At 31.7% G+C, this 13,473-nt stretch overlaps 1 protein-coding gene across 1 annotated transcript in view; it reads left to right on the forward strand.

Moving 5' to 3' along the window:
- The first annotated feature begins 275 nt into the window (after positions 1-275).
- The window catches only part of LOC123654283 (elongation of very long chain fatty acids protein), a 42,065-nt gene continuing 28,867 nt past the window's right edge, over positions 276-13,473 (forward strand). The window contains exon 1 of the mRNA XM_045590195.1: positions 276-417. The gene's annotated coding sequence lies outside the window, so the exon portion shown is untranslated. The remainder of the gene's footprint in view (positions 418-13,473) is intronic.

Below are 13,473 nucleotides of genomic sequence, written 5' to 3' on the forward strand. Positions count from 1 at the left end.
AAATCAAAAAGTTTTTGCACATTTTATACATACTAAAGAACTTCCCACATAGTCTCAAATCCAAATACATAGTATAATATAAATAGTAACGATATAAAATAAAGTTATATATTATAAATTTACATGTATAAAAAAAACAAATATAATAACAGATATTATAAAAAATCAGATATAGCACGTTTTTGGTGATTTGATGGCGTACCAGTTATCGCAGTGCGGTGACGTCACAATTATCGAGATATATAGGCAGTTGATAGAGGCGCGCGCGCACATTGCAAGTTTATCCGCGAGTGACCCGTGCATTGTCGCTACTAGTTTGAATTGAAGACCTGCTTTCAGCCGACAGGCATAAAATTTCTCCATAAAATATATATATCAGTGTCGCATATTTAATAATAGTGTGGAAAACAAATACGGGTAAGTTTCCGCTGAAACAAGTTTGAAAAAACTGTAGTGTTATTAAAATAATTTAGATTCTAGATATGGGTTGAAAAATAGTTTCGAAATTATTCAGAAAGAATAAAATGCAGAATTATCTAATTTATAATATTTTAAAATCACATAATACTTATTTAGTTCTGATTCACGGTGCGCAATATGGTCATTACCGTGGCAATGACTTAATTACAGAGCTTGTAATAAATTTTAATGTTTGAATACGATATTAAAATGTAGTTAAATAGTCAAGTTACATTTAAAATAATAATTCCTATTTTTTGTTTACCTGTTTTTCAAGTAGAACGAGATATCCTTGTTGTTCAAGCATTTTAATATTTTTTTTTAAACATTGCAAAGAATAATAAAATAATCTTTTAATTAAAATTCTCAGTTAATAGTTTAATTATGTCTAGTGCGATACAGAGCTGATTGCACTTTAATTACTCTAATAAAATAATTAAAATATCTTGAGGAAGATCTTATTCACATAGAAAAAATTTGAAGTGATAAAAAGATGAACAAAAACTGATAACTAAGAATTAGATTTAATTTTTTCGCAATTACCGGGTTTTTGCCATAGGTAATTTCAAATAATTTCAGATCAGTGATTTCAGAAATATTTCAGAAAATGAATTACATAATTTCGCACAGAAACATACAAATATAAACATAATATCCAGAATCGAAACAAAGCCTTAAAAATAGTAAGTACTAGTAATACTTACGACGTCGTATAATGCTTTGTTAACACTTCCTACATAAAGTTATATATTTAGTATCTACATTGTTTGATTGCTCGAGGTACGAAGTTTTCAACTTTTTTCTTTGTTATCATCGGAGGATCAACAGACTTTGCTTGCGAACGAAATGATTGAGATCATATTGAGATGACGATAAAACAAGAGTTTAGCTTATTGTACGTAGTGATATAGAAATGGTGATTTTCTTTTTCAAATCAAATTATAGGGAATCGTGATCTTGATTCATTCCATATGTCATAAAATAAAAGAATCGTTACTCCTAACCTTCTTAAACATACTAGAAAGACTTGAATATTGACCTTTGTACTTAATGTCTTTAGAAAATGTCCAAAGGAAAACGTAACGAATTTGTAACGACCCGTGAGTGAAAGATTTCCAAGGGTCCATCATAGAATGTATAGTATTTTCTGAACTAGAAAGAAGGTCAATGGTGACAAATTACCATTTACCTTCTTTCAATTCCTTTATATTACCAGTTGGACTAATAATATCTCGTTTTTTTATAAAAGGATTTACAGGCTCTTATTTATTAATGATAAAAAATTATGTTATATTCTCTATAATTGTACGTAAATGATAAGATGGTAAATATTTATCCATAGAATATGGTGACCGATAACCTATATTTTGTTAGTAAATCATCATCTATCATTACGGTTATTTATTTTTTATATTCTTTAAAATAAAATAATTTAAAATAAAAAAATGGTCGCAATAAGTATAAAAATATAAATTTCGCGTGTAAGAAACAAAGATGCGGGTTCGCATGAATTTTGAGGCTAACTTTTTGATGAGGTTATTAAAACGTATCACTAAAGAGCGAAACTGGTTTACTCGCAGCTCTCTGGGGTTAAATAATATTTATATCATACTAAAAAAAAAAAAACGAAGTAATTTTCATGGTCTACAGAAACCACACACACACACATCAGCCTATCGCAGTTCACTGCTGGACATAGGCCTCCAGAAGTTCGCGCCAAAAATGGTGTGAACTCGTGTGTTTTGCCCTTAGTCACCACGCTGGGTAGGCTGGTTATTGGTGACCGCAAGGCTGGCTTTGTCGCACCGAAGAAGCTGCTGCCCGTCTTCGGCCTATGTATTTCAAGCCCAGCAGTTTGATGGCGTAAACTTGTGGAGGCCTATGTCCAGCAGTGGACTGTATAGGATGTAATGATGAGTTTGATGGCTATCCCGCCATCGATCTGCTTTTTAAGTTCCGCAGTGGTAGTGGAACTGTGTTATCCCTTAGTCGCCTCTTACGACACCCACGGGATGAGAGGGGGTGGCTATATTCTTTACTGCCGTAACCACTCAGCAGTTTTTATAATTTTCCTCATATTCTATAAAAAAGGCAATTAGTTAAGAATTTCGATTTGGATCATTACAATAATAAATAACAATAATAATAATAACGAGATTACCGGCATGTGGAATGTAGACTCAACAATAATTGTTCCTATTATTGTATCGATCAATGGTTTATTAGCGAAGAGTTTCCACCAACATTTTAAGAAACTGTCGCTTGACTGTTGGATCAGTGTTGCTTGAAACGGCCCGCATTGTGAGGAAGTTCCTCAGCCTGGAACCTTAACTACTGGCGGCCTGGGCCCCAACCTGCCTCCTATTTTTCTTTTTCTTTTTTATAAATATATTTAAAAATGTAACAATAAGTAGATATATATGTTGAATAAAAGTCATAATAATAATAATAATATAAATTATGTTTAAACGACTATGGAACCATTAATCAACGAACCGCAATAAATTTAAATACGTATCTTTCTATTAGATCAATGCATGAACTTCTAGATCATTTGCGGTTTTTAATATATTACATAAATTGCATTCGAATTACTCACGTTTAGATCGTAATAACTATTAATATAGTAAACATTCGTCTCGTATTTTTTTTTTAAAACAAGAATGCAATGAATATACATACCACTGAAATTGATAACGTTGTCATATAGAGACTGCTTACATGTTTTATTTATAAGTAACGATCTTCGCGGTTTTCAAGCATTTGTGTTTAAACCTATTCCTATTTACCATGAAGTTTTATAGGCTAAACATATTTTTAAAGCATTATAACTTTAAAATCGAATTGTAGACATCAATTATATTATGCATGGATTGCTATATTCATTTGTGTATAATCGGTGGGATAGAAGGAGGGAAACATAAGTGATATTATAAAATAATGAATCCCAATGAACATTTTTAATACAAAAATTATCTACTAATGAAAAAGAAAACAGAGAATGGAAGTTCGTGACAAGTCGCGGGTGATCACTTCAAATTATAAATAAGTGATAATGATAAAAAATAGTTTTTTTTTTAAAAAAAGGCGTAAAATGTTTCAGTTTTACACTCAAATAAACAAACATGAATAAATAAACCCTTTGAGCAAATTTATAAAAATATGATTAAATTACTTTTTAACCGATGTCAAAAAAAGGAGGAGGTTACTCGATTCGACCGCATATATATTTTTTATTTTTTTATGTATGTTCGGGGAAAACTCTGTCGTTTATGAACCGATTTTGATAATTCTTTTTTTGTTGGAAAGGAGATATCCCTAGTTTGGTACTATGATAAGGAAACCAGGATCTGATGATGGGATTCCAGAGAAATCGAAAGAAACTCTCAAAAATCCGTATAACTTTTTACTGGGTGTACCGATTTTGATGGTTTTTATTTTAATCGAAAGCCGATGTTTATCACGTGGTCACATTTAAATTTTATCGAGATGTGGTTACAACTTTTGGAGTAATCTTTGATAATGCGTATTTACTTGACTATTTTTTCGTCTACCTACGTTCTATTACTTGTCAATATAATTGAAGTCGGTTTTTCTTCGTTTGCCTGCAAACAGAATTATTAAGTTTATTATCACTAAATCATACATTTAGGTGAGAGTTTTTGTTTTATTAAAAGCCTTCAGTTAGCATGGAATGTACATATTTATATTATTTAATGAATGTTGTTAAAAAAATCAATTTACATCGTTATACTATTTGAAAATACGAAAAATACGCTTGGTAAACACATTCAAGGCTAAAAAATACTAAGCACTATTAATAGGAATATCATTTTTGATTTTATATTTATTATTGTTTTAGCTTTGTATAAAATTACTTGTTTGATATAGAAAATACTACTAATCCTGACAACAAATAATAATTAAACAAAATAATGCATATCAAATTTTGTTCAAGCAACTCTATCAGGACATTAAAGTATCTTATGGTCTATGGGCAAAAATGTTTTCACAATCGATGAAGGTTTCAGTACTCTGATACTTTTACAAAAGTCATTGACCAATTTGTATATCTAATAATAATATATTAGGCACATACGAGTTTATTCGGTGCAAGGTATCAACAACTTCCAAAGATAGCCGATATATATCGACTGTTGTTTTCATTTTTGTCAACGATATCTCCATAATACCAATTTGTTAACTTTAGGGAAACCTATTATTGGCTATATTATTTGTTATATGTTTTATGATAAGAATAGTATATAAGAAGCTGTTGGTTTTCTGGATAAATAAATAAATAAATAAATAGCGAATAATTAAGTTAAAAAAAATTGCCTGTTGAGCATAAGTAAATTGTGATAACTATAATATTGTTGTTGTCAGTGCTTCGAAGTATTCTAATTTTTAGTTTATTATTAAAAAAATACCAAATTTAACTAATTGTGATCCAATGCACCAAATGAACACAGGCTTTCAAGAACGTTTACGAAATAGGCTTGCCATTTTAGTAATGTGGTGCCCACAGAGGTAATAAATTAATCAAGTTGATTTTACTTCGGTTCGTGGTACATTATTTCATTATACTCCCAATAAAATAAATATATATCATATCGAGATTGCATTAATTGGACAATCTATTTATATTTTGATGTTTTTAAAGTTCAAAAATTTGATTATTTCAATGGCGTTTCGTTACTAATTGTTTAGAAAACCTTTTCCTTAAAATCAACGAAATAGATTTGGTTATTACATCTTACATTTTCTTATAATATTTGTTATAAATATTATCTATACAAGTAAATAAAATTGGAGTGTCTGTTTGTAATATTAAAATAACCGTTTTTTAAATAAATGCATATGTATACACGGTACGTATACCGAAATAACATTTTTTAAAATTTTTGTCTGTCTCTCTGTTTGTTCCGGCTAATCTCCGACACGACTGTACCGATTAGGATGGGACTTTCACTGGCAGATAGCTGATGTAATAAGGGTTTACTTAGGCTACTTTTATTTGAGAAATTTATTAATTTGAAATGACTTTTTTGTTAAATTCCACGCGGGCGAAGTCGCGGGCACAGACAGCTAGTATATAAATAAATGGGTACATATATGAATATAATGTTAAAGTCAAATGTAATTTGAATCTGTCAATAGATTGCATGCTTAATTAATAAGACTGTGTGATTTTTTTTTCCGTATTTGTTGTGCAACGTTAAAGCATTCGTTAAATTAAAAAAAATTGAAATAAATATCAACGTCAATATAAAAATTTATTCCACATAAAACCTTAATTGAATTTACTCACTATCCCAGGCATCTTTTATTTACATTTATTGCTATATCTGCACATGTTGACAAATAATTGTCTGTAAAATTTTCAGTAATAAGAGAATATATCGATTTCTTACAAGTACACGAACAAATTTACTTCAATCTATATATTAATGCGTGAAGCAAAAACTTTGTATCCCTTTTTACGAAAATTGGTCGGACGGAGGAGTATGAAATTTCGCAAACTTATAGTTTACATAACGAGTGCAGAATGATAATATATATGTAGTCTTTCGACTGAATTGGAAGCTCGTTTACTATATTTGCAAGGCACGGGCGTAGGTTATACTCGCACTCTTTACAATACTATGTAGGTAGTACTTAAAATGATTATAACAAAATTGTAATGCGATCCGATCCAATCTATCGTGTGGCATAGGGAGTAACTCAGAGCAGTGCCTAGGACTTGCGACCCAGGTGTAGGTTTAAGGAGGCCCCCTTTGCAATGCGCATCAACGTTCACCTTCACTGCTCGAGTTATACGTCCCGCCTAGCCAAATTAATCGTAATAGGTAATAATTAATTCGATTGCACAAATTAATTATTGAATGAGTCTAGGTTAAGCTACTAGCAGGATACAACAAGTGTATCGTGCCAAGCCAGAGCCAAGACTGCCTTAGCGGCGGTTGCACTGTTCGTTTTATACACGTCAGAATAACTCGAGTGATATAATAAGTGAGGGTAGTTGAATATCGAACGATCTAATTCCGTACGACAGTGCTATTGTTGACACGGCCAACCCTGACAATCGCACGACCTCGTGCGTCCATATCGTGCATCCGCCAACTCGGCGTTACTCCTCCCGACCTATACAACTGTAACGAGTGACATTAATAACTGTTCGGCTATTCCTGACCAAAACGCTGAGACTGTAATACACTAGCGGGTCGGGCGTACTGGGCCCCTTCATCCCTTCCTAACATAGCATGGCCCGGGCGTACGTGGCCCCTTCAACCAGCTTACTAACCGTGGGTCGGGCGTGCTAGGCCCCTTCATCCCTTCCTAACATAACGTGCCCCGGGCGTACATGGCCCCTTTAACCAGCTTACTAACCGATAAGAATACAACAGAACGAACGGAAAGAACTAAAATACCGATGTACCCACTAATAAAAGAAAATAAAATGATGATCGATGTACCCACTAATCACCACCAAATATTGCAACTAGCACACTCGCTAAAAACAGATGTGTCGTCAGGAGGTGGGCCTATAACTTCAGCTATTTTCTGAAATAGCTTCCATACCGGAAGCGAAGAGAAATATTTCTTAGTTCAATGTAACTAACTGAATCAGTTAAATTTTGAAAGTGGGGGTGGATCTTATCCCACTTCTGATGTAGTCTTTCGACTGAATTGGAAGCTCGTTTACTATATTTGCAAGGCACGGGCGTAGGTTATACTCGCACTCTTTACAATACTATGTAGGTAGTACTTAAAATGATTATAACAAAATTGTAATGCGATCCGATCCAATCTATCGTGTGGCATAGGGAGTAACTCAGAGCAGTGCCTAGGACTTGCGACCCAGGTGTAGGTTTAAGGAGGCCCCCTTAGCAATGCGCATCAACGCTCACCTTCACTGCTCGAGTTATACGTCCCGCCTAGCCAAATTAATCGTAATAGGTAATAATTAATTCGATTGCACAAATTAATTATTGAATGAGTCTAGGTTAAGCTACTAGCAGGATACAACAAGTGTATCGTGCCAAGCCAGAGCCAAGACTGCCTTAGCGGCGGTTGCACTGTTCGTTTTATACACGTCAGAATAACTCGAGTGATATAATAAGTGAGGGTAGTTGAATATCGAACGATCTAATTCCGTACGACAGTGCTATTGTTGACATATATATTTTTTATTATGAATAAAAATACATTAAATCAATAAAGAAAACATTACACACACTATTATGTATTTGAAACACACACGTATATTACATCTCTGTAATATGAAAACAAACACGATCTTAATTCTAAATATCAACGTATTTTGCTAATATATTAATATTTAATGGAATTGTTTATGAGGTTATTTTTTGTAACAGTAGCAAACAGCTAGTTACAATAGGTACATATTTATGTTCATTATACAGTCAAATATGCACAGAATCACGTAAATATGGAAAAGAAATTGAAGTACTACTGCTACCTCGGCAGTGTACTGTTAGATGATAAATTTTCAAAATATTTTTTTTTAAACTAAAATAATGATTAAGTGATGACGCAATATCAGCAAAACATTTAGATACTTAAAAAGTGGTAGGTAAATTTAATTACTTTTTTAACTTTTAATAGTTTGGCTCGTGAAATAAGAATTTTTTATTTGTATAAAATACATTTGTGATCGTTTCAAAAATAATAACATATTAAATTAAACAATCTTGATATTGTATTGATATAAACATCAGCTGTAAAGACAAGACACCCGTGCTGTGTCATCTCCATTTAAAAAAAATTAATTATAGGAGCAGAAAAGTAAGTATTTCTTTAACTATATTTCATATTATATAAAAAAATAATCAATCAATATTCAATTTCGTAATAAAGCCTAAATATTTTACAAATGTAATAAAAGCTTTGCAAGCTTCTTGAATTTATACCAACATATAGTAATGTAGTAAAACCCTAGTGTGGTACATTGGTCGTATGAGTCTTATCCTTTTTTGACTTCGTCTTTAAAAATGTTCTTATACGAGCTTACTTCCATAAATTAAAGGTCTTCAATTCGTTTATTTTTAAACTAAATATACGTTTCGACTTTTAGGACTCTTTAGGGGGAAGACATTGCCCTCGAATACTTACGTGCTTATTTGAAACAGCTGATTAAATTTAGTTTCGGAATCGGTAGCATTGAACTTCCATTCATTACTTTCTGAATGCGCCTGGAAGCGCACGAATTTTGCGGCGGTGCTCTGTTGCAATCCAGTACACCTTGTAATAACCAAACTTATTACTGCATTTTGCAATACAAGTCACAAAGTCTTGGCACTCTCGAATGAGATTTGTAAGATCAATTTTTCGTTTATGGTGAAAATATTGATGTTAAGTCATCTTGACTTTTAACATCAATATTTTCACTTGTACCTACTTGGCGTGTGCATGTCTAGGAGTAAATTCAAATGCGTATACATACATATAATTACATGTTAGGCGTATTCAATTTTAGTTTTTCTTAATTTGAAATATACAAAACTTCACACGAAAATGGAAAAGTTTTTGATTAAAAATATGCGTTAATAGAAAAGCAATTGCTGTACCACTTAAGACTTAAATCAAAGGTAACGAGAAGGTACTAAGCAAGTTACAAACACGCTAACAAACAGACATAAGCCAAAATGAGTTGAACGATCTATACCTATTAATTGAATTGACGTTATCGCTACACACGAAATAGTGATTTAACAATATTTTCAGTCACAGTCACATCAGCCTTTCGCAGTCCACTACTGAACGTAGGCCTCCAAGTATTTTCTGAACTAGAAAGAAGGTCAATGGTGACAGATTACCATTTACCTTCTTTCAATTCCTTTATATTACCAGTTGGACTAATAATATCTCGTTTTTTATAAAAGGATTTAGTCTCTTTATTATTAATGATAAAAAATTATGTTATATTCTCTATAATTGTAAGTAAATGATAAGATGGTAAATATTTATCCATAAAATATGGTGACCGATAACCTATGTTTTGTTAGTACATCATCATCTATCATTACGGTTATTTTTTTTATATTCTTTAAAATAAAAAAATTTAAAATAAAAAAAAATGGTCGCAATGAGTATAAAAATATAAATTTCGCGTGTAAGAAACAAAGATGCGGGTTCGCATGAATTTTGAGGCTAACATTTTGATGAGGTTATTAAAACGTATCACTAAAGAACGAAACTGGTTTACTCGCAGCTCTCTGGGGTTAAATAATATTTATATCATACTAAAAAAATGAAGTAATTTTCATGGTCTACAGAAACCTCATAGCTATTCATAACTTCTGCAACATTAAAAATTATCATCAATATTTGAATCTTCGTTACGAAGCTGTTAGTTACTTATATTCGGTTTTATACACACACACACACAACACACATCAGCCTATCGCAGTTCACTGCTGGACATAGGCCTCCAGAAGTTTTTCTCCCATAGTCACCACGCTGGGCAGGCGGGTTGGTGACCGCAGGGCTGGCTTTGTCGCAACGAAGACGCAGCTGCCCGTCTTCGGCCTGTGTATTTCAAAGCCAGCAGTTGGATGATTATCCCGCCATCGGTCGGCTTTTTAAGATAAAAGGTAGTAGTGGAACTGTGTTATCCCTTAGCCGCCTCTTACGATACCCACGGGAAGAGAGGGGGTGGCCATATTCTTTAATGCCGTAACCACACAGCATAACAATATTTTATAATAATAAATTAAAAAATAATAATAATAAATTGTTTACCTATTAGACATTCGTAAATATCTCGATATTGTACAGTGCCGGCGGATTCACAGTGGAATTTCATATTTATGATACTTAATGACTCTAACGTTTATGAATAGTCCATTAGATTGAATTATAATTTATTTTAATAATTGTGTTTGTTTGCGAACGAAAAAAAAACTGACTTCCATTGTATGAACCATTAATAGAACGTAGGTATACGAAACAATAGTCAAGTATACGGGTACGCGTAGTAATAAGCGTTCGTTGTCAGAGCTCGATCAAATTTAAACGACACCACCAAACAAGTATTAGCTTTCGATTAAAATGAAAATCATTAAAATCAGTATACACAATAAAATGTTATATAATACAACGTAGGTCGACAAAAACGTAGTTAAGTAAATACGCATTATTAGCAATAACTCAAAAAGTATTTGTTAGATCTCACATCAATTTAAATGGGACTACATGATACCCACCACCTTTCGATTAAAAAAATAATCATCAAAACCCACTCAAAATATTGAGGTAATACATACCATACATAAAAAATACAGTCGAATTTAGAACCTCCTTCTATTTTTGAAGTCGGCTAAAAAGTTAGAACTGCATGAACATACAAAATTGCCGAACTTGCAGACATGTCTCTTGTTCGTCGATGATTTAGTGTTATCTATTTTTAAGACTGCAATAGGCTTAATTGTATATATATATATATATATATATATATATATATATATATATATAAAAGAAAGTCTAGTTTGCGAAGGCTATTAAGTAAGACCTTTCCGCGTGTTTGCGTCATAAGGAAATCTTGAAATTCCTTCATACATTAAATATGAAAACCATATTAAATCACTGCTCGTCTATATAAATTCGATAGTGCCTATACGTAAACATTTAACCATATTAATTGGAATACAAACAGATTGATTTAACTTAGTTATATTACACTTTAGTATAATACTCTATTCTTTCATTTGTTACGTACTTAGTTGTATCTCTCGTTGAAGTCTATTTTACAATAAGAAGTACTTGTAGTAGATGTGAATCTAATATATAAAATTCTCGTGTCGCGGTGTTTGTAGTTAAACTTCTCCGAAACGGCTTGACCAATTCTTATGAAATTTTGTGTGCATATTGGGTAGGTCTGAGAATCGAACAACATCTATTTTTCATCCCCCTAAATGTTAAGGGTAGTCCACCCCAATTTTTTTTTAATTTTTAGATAAATTATTTACATTTTATTTTATTATGATTTGGCGTTGAAAAATACATATAACCCTAAATTTTCACCCTTCTACCACCAACCCCTATTTTTAAACAGAGCTTAGCGGAAAGACAACGTTTGCCGAACCAGCTAGTAGTTCTATAAATTTTGTTTGTTTGAACGAGCTTGTCGTAATTTATATCATCGATATAATATGTTTCCTTTGCTTTAGGTAGCTTATTTACTCATAAAGATAATGGGCTATATAATATAAAGATGTTACTCATAAGACAGCAGTTCCATAAACACCGACTGATAGGTCGCTACATTCTTATTTATTTACTAGCTGTGCCCGCGAATCGTCCACGTGGAATTTAGCAAAAAAGTTATTGTTCAGTCCTCAGAGTTATAAAATAAAGAAATTTCTAAAATAAAAGTAGCCGATGTTACTCCTTGCTACATCAGCTATGTACCAGTGAAAGCCTTGTCAAAATCGGTTCAGCCGTTTCGGAGATTAGCCAGAACAAACAGACAGACAGACACAAAAATTGTAAAAAATATTATTTTGGTATATGTAGTACCGTGTATACACATCCATATGGATTTAGTAAAAAGCGGTTATTTTAATATTACAAACAGACACTCTAATTTTATTTATCTATATATATTTAATTATTTATAAATTTCACAGATACAATACGAAAAAGAATCAAATCACTTACGAAATTTTTATAGTTTCTTGTTAGTTGACTCAATCATGCGTAAGGTCACCAAAATGTTGATATAATAAAAATATTCACAAGAAACTTGTTTTAGTAAAATTCATCCGTCTATGCGTATTACAATAGGCAGATTTTTTTAAAGAGTAAGAGACTTCTAAAACATATTTTCCATATTTTTTTATTCATTTATAAATTAATAAATTAATAATTTTTCGAACCTGAGATTTTTTTCTAATATAATTATATTAATAATGCACTCATTTAATCATATTAATGATAGCACCATTTAATCTAAGAGGGATAAATTATACAAAGAGCTTTTTGCGTGTACTCAGCAGGTTATTTATAAATATATTATTATAAAATACTGTTAATACACGGAGCATATATTAACTACATTTTTATCACGTGAGTATTTCAAATATCTTTTAATATTTAATTAATTTACTATTTTTTCTAGCAATGAAAAACATTCAATATTAGTGTGGTAATATTTATTGCTATAATTATTAACAAATAACTTTTTGCAAATTAACATTAAACTTTTCGAGTATTTGTAAGACAGAATAATTTGATGTATAATGATTTTACACAGACTATTGAGCTAAAATTCCTTTATTTTTTTATTATATGACCGATTCAAAGCTAACAAACAATTGTAGTTGCTCGCAAACGAAAAAAAACCGACTTCAATTACATCGACAAGTAATACAACTTAGACGAAAAAATAGTCAAGTAAATACGCGTTATCAAAGATGAGTCCAAAAGTTGTTGTTAGTTGATAAACATCAGCTTTCGATTACATTAAAAATCATCAAAATCGGTACACCTAGTAAAAAGTTATGCGTAGCGTAGGTCGACAAAAAAATTGTCAAGTAAAAACGCATTATTAGATATAACTCGAAAAGTAGTTGTTAGATCTCAAATAAATTTAAGTGAGACCAAATAATACACACCACCTTTCGATTAAAAAAAAAAAATCGTCGAAATCGGCCCCAGTCAAAAGTTCTGAAGAATAATTACATTTAAAAAAATACAATCGAATTGAGAACCTCCTCTTTTTTTTTTTTTTTTTATATTTACACGATACACACACGGTCGTCTGTTCCTAAAGTAAGCAACTTAATGCCTGTGTTATAGGTAACAGCCGATTGGTATATAGCTACATTTTTTTTTTTCGATAAACATACTTATAAATAATACATATATAAATATATAAATAAATATTTATACCACACCCAGACTCGGGGCGGGAATCGAACCCACAACCCTCGGAGCAGAAAGCAGGGTCACCACAAACTGCGCCAACGGGCTAGTCAAAATTTAACTTAA

The sequence above is a fragment of the Melitaea cinxia genome, chromosome 6, assembly GCF_905220565.1.
Source record: "Melitaea cinxia chromosome 6, ilMelCinx1.1, whole genome shotgun sequence".
NCBI lineage: Eukaryota > Metazoa > Arthropoda > Insecta > Lepidoptera > Nymphalidae > Melitaea > Melitaea cinxia.